The 10,789-nt window shown below is 35.9% G+C and overlaps 1 long non-coding RNA gene across 1 annotated transcript; it reads right to left on the bottom strand.

Moving 5' to 3' along the window:
• Positions 1–1,135: 1,135 nt before the first annotated feature.
• Positions 1,136–9,188, bottom strand: LOC128282291 (uncharacterized). The gene is made up of 3 exons (XR_008272511.1): positions 9,047–9,188; positions 8,088–8,129; positions 1,136–1,430 (listed from the first exon to the last, which is right to left on the bottom strand). It is a non-coding gene; the product is annotated as an uncharacterized LOC128282291 (long non-coding RNA).
• Positions 9,189–10,789: the final 1,601 nt, after the last annotated feature.

Below are 10,789 nucleotides of genomic sequence, written 5' to 3'. Positions count from 1 at the left end.
TCTCTAACCACCACATTGCCATCCTCCACTGGAGTTATAAAACAATAACCCCTCAACAATCCTAAGTTTGAAATCCAGGGTTTATTCTGAAAGCTCATTGTTCTCCAATTGCCAAAAGTCCAATATACCCATTTAAGAACATCCGACCAAACATTACATAAGGCCCTCCATAGAAACGAACAATTAGAGCGAGAAATCGATGTCAACCATCTACTAATCACCCTATATTTATTCTTGAAAACTTGAACCTAAAGAGTATCTTTATTAGAAGAAATAATGTTGAAATCCACTTTAAGCAAAAACACTTTATTTTCATTTTGGACTTTCCACAGTCCAAGACCACTATTTTCAATAGGCATATAACATTTATCCCAACTGACAAGAGTCAGTTTTTTACTCCTCAATTTCATACACACACTAATGGGTAAATGCAAAATTTGTATGAAGTAACTTGAAAACGCAAGTAAGATCGACTTTGTAAGGTTTATTCTCCCAATTAAAGAAAAAGACCTTGCCTCTCACCTATTAAGCTTATCATAATTTTTCTTAATGATAAATTGAAAAGTACCAGCATACTTCTTTTGTGAGAAAGTGAAATCCCGAGATATTTCCCTAAGTCCTCAACCTGGTGATACATGTTGAAATAGCACAATCCCACATATAAAAAATATAAGATTGTAGAGTACTTGTACAACTATAAATGAGACCACATCTAAATTATCCCAAAATTTTCCATTTCCTTTATAAGGTAATTTTTCCTCTTATAATTTCACTTGTATTTTTGTAGTGAAATAGATTTGGTTGTAGCACCCCAAACCCGGCCCAGAAGTTATGGCCGGATCGGCATGCCACATCAAAAACGTTAAAATTTTTTTTTTCCATTCTAAGTCCAGAAAATCGTACTTGATGTTCAAAAGATTAATTCATTAAGGATTAAAGTGAATGGAAGCTATGCACCAGGTAGGAAACCGGAAAAGAGGTGGTGAGTCCATCGGACTGCTTAAGTACCAAGCTCCCTTCGGATCCAATCCTAGACATGCATACCGCCATTGCCACACCTTAACATCATGGATATTTCTAGGAAACCGATTTGATTAAGTTATTTTTAGGAAAGTGATTAATTTTGGAAAAATACTTTCATTGCGGAAGCTTTGCTTGTTGTCGTGTTATTTTGAAATCAACTGTTGTTTTTGAAAACGCGCCCTAAAGCTATCCAATTTCTACAGTTAAAATAAGTATTACCTATCTTAGTAATACATATTAATAAAAGACCATCAAAAATAATTAAGCGGCCTTATTACATTAAAAGCCCAAAAACTTCAAACGTAAATAAAAGGATGTCCAGTTCACCAGAAGAAAATCAAACTTTCAGAACGGGTGGCCACTCCGAATTCCCTCACAGCTCCAAGCCCACTATGGTTGGGGATTTCCTGCGTGGATGAAAATAAAAGGGGTAAGTTTGGGGAAACTCGGTGTGTAAGGAAAACCCATTCAAAGTCCAAGTCACTCAAGCCTATTGGGCCTAAGCCCATTCAGTAATGATGGTCTTGGGCTAGGGCCCTTTCAGATTACAATAAGCGGGCCTTAGCCCTTATTCAGATAACAAGATGGCCCATAGGCCCATTTCAAAATACATGCAACATCAATAAACATATGCAAGCCCATTTGGGAGACTACTCAACCCACCAACCACTACACTCCACCCGTACCACCCATACACTCCATGTGGGGATAGCTCAACCTACCCATTTAACACTCCACAGTTAAAACATTCTTTGCTTTCAGTTAATAGTAAATTGAGGCAAAGCCTCCAAGACATGGACAAGCCACTTTCAGTACTTCCTCCGTCAATATCCCAATCCCATGCATCGATAATAACAACATGGAATGCGATAAATAACAACATCAAACATGCATTTAAGTCAATTTAACCCTAGGGTATTTGGTAATTTATCTCCTAGGGGTAAAACTGTAAATTTTCCACTTTTAAAGGTATTTGAGTAATTTATCTATTTTAGGGTTTTTCATGCATATTCCTACCTTTCACGTACTACAGAATCACGTACCGAGGGTTCTTACCGAATTGGGCCCGTTGACCCATCATTCCAATTTTTGGCCCATTAAGCCCAAAAATATCGAGGGCATAGAAATCATGCACTTTGCAGTCCAAATTTTGTAGCTTACCAAAAACATTAATCGATTTACTCACGAGCATTCGCACACTCGCAAATCTAAAAATACCGTTTTCGGCATTTCGCTTTTCGACTTTTGCCGATCCAGACTAAGAAAGAGGGTGTTAGTTACACACCTGTTTGCGACGATATGTTGACGAGATCCACACACGAACCGCCTACAATTGGATTACTAACACGTTAATCTAACTATTCAAATACAAACTACATATTAACCCCTTACAATATTCGGCCAACCACACCTACAGATCATAGTAAGCTTATAAGAAATCAATAAGCAACTCATTAACAAATTTTTGTTAATGTTTACCACATAATCATAATTTCACTGCAAGCTGTCTTCCTGAGCAATAGTCACTAAATCATTTATAACTGGAGGTACGAAACTCCAAATCAAGTACCGTTAATTTTCCTTGAAAATAGACTCATATATCTTCTATCCATAAAATTTTCAGAATTTTTGGTTTAGCCGATCAATACCAGAGTTTTATCAAAGTTTCCCATGTTTCACTATTTGACTAATCTGACCACCCTTCATTACGAATCAAATTTCTCATTGTACAGAATTCAAAATATATTCTTGTTTATTTCATTAGAAACTAGACTCAATAATCTTTAATTACATAATTTATTCAGCTTCTAATTCTTCTCCCACAATTTATGGTGATTTTCCAAAGTCACGTTACTGCTGCTGTCCCAAGCAGATTTATTACCAAATCACTCTTTCACACATACCTTGCATGCATGTTATTTAAACATGTATATCACCAATCAATCATCACATATCTATGATTTTACTTAAGTATAATCCCCATTTCATCATTTTAAAGCACAACATGTTAGCTGATTTTTCCCTTTAATATCTAAGGCACATGCATGCTCATTTGTTTGGCTCAACTTCACCTATCTTCCATTTTTCATCAAAAGAACATGAAACAACAACCATTTCCTTCATTTTAATTCATGACTAAATGCTCACAACACAACTAAAAATCAAAATATGCTTCAAGAGTTAAGGTAGAATCAAGAAGAACTCATGAACCTCAAAATAAGAAGCAAGGTACCAAGAACTTACCTTCAATTTTCCTCCTCCTAATAACCGAATACTCAAGAGCTTTCTCCTCTCCTTTCTCTTCTCTAACTTTCAGCTATGATGAACAAAGATGGACACAAATTTGTTCTTTTCACCCCTTTTTCTTTTAATAAAACTTCATATTTCATCCATTTAATTCTATAATACAAAAGACATGAAATTCTTATCATGAAACATTTACCTAACCCATTATCATGGAACATTTACCTAACCTATTATCATGGAACATTTACCTAACCTATTATCAATTTGTATCAATTTGTACCATAAATTATGGATATCAAGTGCACATTTTGTCTACAACAACATGATGGCTGGCCACTTCATGTAAAATGGGAGGTTTGTCATGCAAATCCTCCTATTTTGCACTCCTATTTATTTGGCCACTTCAATTTAGCCTATAGCATTTTCAAACATTTTCACATAGGTCCTATTTCATAATTTCACCCCCTTTTTCTTATGGAACAAAAATTAACTAAAATTGCCGGGTTTTATCTTAAGCTTGGGCTTTCTAGAGGCCCACTAACATAATTAAACCTATGCCAACATTCACGAGATTCGAAAATTGAGGCGTTACAACTCTACCCTCCTTAAAGAAATTTCGTCCTCAAAATTTACCTAATCCAAACAGATGAGGGTATTGCTGTTGCAACCTCTCTTCTGGCTCCCAAACTCAGAAGTTTCCCCTTTCTTAACTTGTTGAAAACGAGCGATCAAGACTCATCGTTCAACTATTTTTCCTTAATCTGATCCACCCAGTTGGCCTCACTTGCAACTCATATGCAGACTTCCATCATCATCTGAGACTCAAACGAGCGAGACATTGCTCTCGGATCGAGATCTGACTCTCGACTTAGAGCATCGGCTACCACATTAGCCTTGCTTGGGTGATACTCGATCGAGCAGTCATAATCCCTAAGCAACTCAATCCATCTCCTTTGCCTAAGGTTCAGCTCCTTCGAGTCAATAAATACTTAAGACTCTTATGGTTAGTGTATATAATACACCTTTCTCCGTATAAGTAATGTCTCCAAATCTTAAGTGAAAATATCACTGCGCCAACTCTAAATCATGAATCAAATAGTTTCCCTCATGAGGCTTAAGCTATCGTGATGCATATGCAACCACCTTACCCTTTTGCATTAACACGCAGCCTAAACCCACGTGTGATGCGCCACCGCATACAATAAAATCCTTCCAGACTCAGTTGAATTAACACAGTGCTTGAATGAACTTTCTTCAACTTCTCAAAAGCTTCTTACGCTTCTTAGTCCATACAAATGGTACTCCTTTCCTTATGAATTTTGTTAGAGGTGATGCCATCACAGAAAAACTTTCTACAAACCTTCTGTAGTATCCTGCCAGTCCTAGGAAACTCCGTATTTCCGACACTGACCTAGGTGGCTTCCATTCCAAAATCGCTTCAATTTTCCGAGGGTCCACCTTAATCTCCTCAGCAGAGACCACATGTCCTAAGAAGGTTACCTCCCTCAACCAAAATTCACACTTGCTGAACTTCACAAAGAGTTCCTTCTCCCTTAATACTTACAGCACTATACGGAGATGTTCATCATGTTTCGTTTTAGTTTCAGAATATACCAGGATATCGTCAATAAAGATGACTATGAACTTATCCAAAAATGGTTGGAACACACGATTCATCAGATCCATAAATGCTGCAGGAGCGTTCGTTAGTCTAAATGGAATAACCAGAAACTCGTAATGACCATACCGAGTCCTAAATGTCGTCTTTTGGATATCTGTCTCCTTGACCCTTAACTGATGATATCCAGATCGAAGGTCGATCTTGGAAAATACAGAAGCTCCTCTAAGCTGGTCGAATAGATCGTCAATCCTTGGCAGTGGATACTTATTCTTAATCGTCAGTTTGTTCAACTGGCGATAATCAATGCACATCCGCATCGTACCATCCTTCTTTTTCACAAATAGCACTGGTGCTCCCCATGGAGACACGCTTGGCCTAATAAAGCCCCTATCCAACAAATCTTGGATTTGAGCATTTAACTCTACTAACTCCTTGGTGCCATCCTATATGGTGCGATGGACACGGGCGCCGTTCCAGGCAACAAATCTATTCCAAACTCAACTTCTCGGTTCGGAGGCAATCTTGGAAGCTCCTCCAGAAAAACATTTTGGAACTCCTTTACGATCCAAACCTTATCCACTGTCAGTCCCTCCTCTTTCGACTGACTTACAAATGCCAAATAGACCTCACAACCTTTCTGAATCCACTTTTCGGCTCTTAATGCCGACACCACATTGGACAAATAATCCCTTCGCTCACCTATCACCATAACCTCCTCATCCTTTGTGGTCCTTAACACCTTTCATTTAGCAGCACAATCCAGAGTCGCCTTATGCTTAACAAGCCGGTCCATTCCCAAAATGAGATCAAACTCTCCGAATGGTAACTCCATCAGATCTCCAGGGAAAATCTTACCTTGAGTTTCTAAGGGTACATTCCTATACAGTTTGTCTACCCTAACCGAGTGACCCAAGGAACTTAGTACAGATACCCCACTCACAATCTCCTCAGAGTAGTCCAAGTCATCCATAATCCGTTTTGTGGCCTCCAACCAATATTCCGCCACATTCGGGGCTATACCAGACACGCCCCTAAAGATCTCTGCTCCGTTAGCCCGAAGTCGTTCAGAAATAGATCCCTGAATTTCGTTGCCCGAACTTGCTCCGGCAACCCTTTCCAGAACACGAAGCATTGCCTGTGATAGAGCGTCATCCCTAGCACCACGATCATGAGACTCCATTTCCGTTGCCGATGGTACCGGTGCATCTACCGCCGGCATATGTCCCGAAGACGAAGATACCGCTCGAGCACTTCCTCGGTTCCGTCCACGGCCTCTTGTACTCATATCGTATTATCTTGACTACGAATTTTTATGCATCAATTAATATTCCAGTGTTTATTACAGATGTTTTATGAATCAGACAGTAATTCAAGGTTTGTTTTCGCAGAATCGAAGTCTAGCTATAGTTTCAGTCTCTTACCAGATTTTCCTATGGTTTCAGTATCACCCTATCTAGAGTATCCTAGCAGGATTTCAGTATAGACAGATAATTCAGAAAAATATTCAGAAGAGTTCAGAGTAATACTTACAGACTTGAGCCGGAGATTCGGAATGCCACCTTCTAAATATCTAAATTTTGAAAATCGAGTTTTTCGCATTCTTTATAAAATTTTCGTTTTCGAAAATCTTTATTTTTGTAAACCCATTCCACAGCCGAGTTGTTGTAACCTAGGCTCTGATACCACTAAATGTAGCACCCCAAACCCGGCCCAAAAGTTATGGTCGGATTCGGCATGCCACATCAAAAACGTTAAAATTTTTTTTTCCATTCTAAGTCCAGAAAATCGTACTTGATGTTCAAAAGATTAATTCATTAAGGATTAAAGTGAATGGAAGCTATGCACCAGGTAGGAAACCAGAAAAGAGGTGGTGAGTCCATCGGACTGCTTAAGTACCAAGCTCCCTTCGGATCCAATCCTAGACATGTATACCGCCATTGCCACACCTTAACATCATGGATATTTCTAGGAAACCGATTTGATTAAGTTATTTTTAGGAAAAGTGATTAATTTTGGAAAAATACTTTCATTGTGGAAGCTTTGCTTGTTGTCGTGTTATTTTGAAATCAACTGTTGTTTTTGAAAACGCGCCCTAAAGCTATCCAATTTCTACAGTTAAAATAAGTATTACCTATCTTAGTAATACATATTAAAAAAAGACCATCAAAAATAATTAAGCGGCCTTATTACATTAAAAGCCCAAAACTTCAAACGTAAATAAAAGGATGTCCAGTTCACGGAAGAAAATCAAACTTTCGAGCGGTGGCCACTCAAATTCCCTCACGACTCCAAGCCCACTATGGTTGGGGATTTCTGCGTGGATGAAAATAAAAGGGGTGAGTTTGGGAAACTCGGTGTGTAAGGAAAACCCATTCAAAGTCCAAGTCAGCTCAAGCCTATTGGGCCTAAGCCCATTCAGTATGATGGTCTTGGGCCAGGCCCTTTTCAGATTACAATAAAGCGGGCCTTAGCCCTTATTCAGATAATGATATGGCCCATAGGCCCATTTCAAAATACATGCAACATCAATAAACATATGCAAGCCCATTTGGGAGACTACTCAACCCACCAACCACTACACTCCACCCGTACCAGCCATACACTCCATGTGGGATAGCTCAACCCACTCAAATTAACACTCCACAGTTCTTGACATTCTTTGCTCAGTTAATAGTAAATTGAGGCAAAGCCTCCAGTACATGGACAAGCCACTTTCAGTACTTCCTCCGTCAATATCCCAATCCCATGCATCAGATAATAACAACATGGAATGCAGTAAATAACAACAGTCAAACATGCATTTAAGTCAATTTAACCCTAGGGTATTTCGGTAATTTATCTCCTAGGGGTAAAACTGTAAATTTTCCACTTTTAAAGGTATTTGAGTAATTTATCTATTTTAGGGTTTTTCATGCATATTCCTACCTTTCACGTACTACAGAATCACGTACCGAGGGTTCTTACCGAATTGGGCCCGTTGACCCATCATTCCAATTTTTGGCCCATTAAGCCCAAAAATATCGAGGGCATAGAAATCATGCACTTTGCAGTCCAAATTTTGTAGCTTACCAAAAACATTAATCGATTTACTCACGAGCATTCGCACACTCGCAAATCTAAAAAATACCAGTTTTCGACATTTCGGCTTTTCGACTTTTGCCGATCCAGACTAAGAAAGAGGGTGTTAGTTACACACCTGTTTGCGACGATATGTTGACGAGATCCACACACGAACCGCCTACAATTGGATTACTAACACGTTAATCTAACTATTCAAATACAAACTACATATTAACCCCTTACAATATTTGGCCAACCACACCTACAGATCATAGTAAGCTTATAAGAAATCAATAAGCAACTCATTAACAAATTTTTGTTAATGTTTACGACATAATCATAATTTCACTGCAAGCTGTCTTCCTGAGCAATAGTCACTAAATCATTTATAACTGGAGCTACGAAACTCCAAATCAAGTGCCGTTAATTTTCCTTGAAAATAGACTCATATATCTTCTATCCATAAAATTTTCAGAATTTTTGGTTTAGCCGATCAATACCAGATTTTTATCAAAGTTTCCCATGTTTCACTGTTTGACTAATCTGACCACCCTTCATTACGAATCAAATTTCTCATTGTACAGAATTCAAAATATGTTCTTGTTTATTTCATTAGAAACTAGACTCAATAATCTTTAATTACATAATTTATTCAGCTTCTAATTCTTCTCCCACAATTTATGGTGATTTTCCAAAGTCACGTTACTGCTGCTGTCCCAAGCAGATTTATTACCAAATCACTCTTTCACACATACCTTGCATGCATGTTATTTAAACATGTATATCACCAATCAATCATCACATATCTATGATTTTACTTAAGTATAATCCCCATTTCATCATTTTAAAGCACAACATGTTAGCTGATTTTTCCCTTTAACATATAAGGCACATGCATGCTCATTTGTTTGGCTCAACTTCACCTATCTTCCATTTTTCATCAAAAGAACATGAAACAACAACCATTTCCTTCATTTTAATTCATGACTAAATGCTCACAACACAACTAAAAATCAAAATATGCTTCAAGAGTTAAGGTAGAATCAAGAAGAACTCATGAACCTCAAAATAAGAAGCAAGGTACCAAGAACTTACCTTCAATTTTCCTCCTCCTAATGGCCGAATACTCAAGAGCTTTCTCCTCTCCTTTCTCTTCTCTAACTTTCAGCTATGATGAACAAAGATGGACACAACTTTGTTCTTTTCACCCCTTTTTCTTTTAATAAAACTTCATATTTCATCCATTTAATTCTATAATACAAAAGACATGAAATTCTTATCATGAAACATTTACCTAACCCATTATCATGAAACATTTACCTAACCCATTATCATGGAACATTTACCTAACCTATTATCATGGAACATTTACCTAACCTATTATCAATTTGTATCAATTTGTACCATAAATTATGGATATCAAGTGCACATTTTGTCTACAACAACATGATGGCTGGCCACTTCATGTAAAATGGGAGGTTTGTCATGCAAATCCTCCTATTTTGCACTCCTATTTATTTGGTCACTTCAATTTAGCCTATAGCATTTTCAAACATTTTCACATAGGTCCTTGTTGCGACGAAAAAAAATTTTACGCTTGGTCGCTAATTATGGTGATTTATTAAACATTTGAAAACCAACTTCCGATTTTATTAACAAAGGGAGTCGCCACCGATCCTTTTTATAGGTGTGATCGGACACCTAATAAAAGTATTTTAAAACAAAAAGAAGGCCAAATTTAGGTCTACGTGAAAGTTCGAGAAAAATTGGGGTTCGAGTCGATTCTGTGAGGAAGGTATTAGCACCCTCACGACGCCCAAAATTGGTATCTCATAAACATGTATTGACTTGATTTTCAAAATACGAGTTCAATATAATATTTAATCGTGATCCGATTGAAAAATAGGAATTTTTAGTTTTCGATTTTTTTAGAAAGGGTGTCCCGTTTCACAAGCCGACGAATTTCACCCAACATAGCGATGAAATCGATAGCTTAATATTAAATCGGTACATTGCCTTATTTTTGAAATTAATTAAAACATGAGAAAAATATCCTAAAGTGAGAAATTTAAAATAGATAAAGAACATAAAAAAAAATGATATCATTAATGAAAAATATTAACATGGAATACTAGAATATTAAAATAACAATAATAATGATATTTACAAAATAGAAACAAGTCATGTACTAATAATAAAATAGGAAAAATGATATATTTGGTAATAATAATATAAAATAATAATATGTACATAAAAATACATATATATGTATATATATAATAAAAGTATGTAATAATAATAATAATAATATCATGTAATAATAATAATAATAATATCTACAATAAAAGAAAATATTGGGAAGCATACATAAAAAATATATACATAAAAATTTACAACAATAATATAAAATAATGATATGTGCAAATATATATATATATATATATATATATATACATATGTATATAAAATATACACTAATATAATAATAGTTATAATAATACTAGCAATAGTAATAATTTGTAATAATAATATATACACAATATGGAATTTAAAATATACATATATATATGTATATAATAGTATTTAAGAATATATACATAAGAAATATATAACTAATGGCATATATACATAATATATATATATAATACACATAATATATATATATATATATATACATATTAGAAATGATAAAAAATATTAACACACTACATAAGTGAATAAAATATAATAATAATACTAAAATAATTGATTTAAATAGTAAAATAACTAAAAAGGATTAAGTTGAGCTAAAAATAAAATATTTGGGGCAAAATTGAAATAAAAATAAAAGGAAAGGAC

Source organism: Gossypium arboreum, chromosome 10, assembly GCF_025698485.1.
Source record: "Gossypium arboreum isolate Shixiya-1 chromosome 10, ASM2569848v2, whole genome shotgun sequence".
Taxonomy (NCBI): Eukaryota; Viridiplantae; Streptophyta; class Magnoliopsida; order Malvales; family Malvaceae; genus Gossypium; species Gossypium arboreum.
This window is presented reverse-complemented; position numbering and strand designations above follow the sequence as displayed.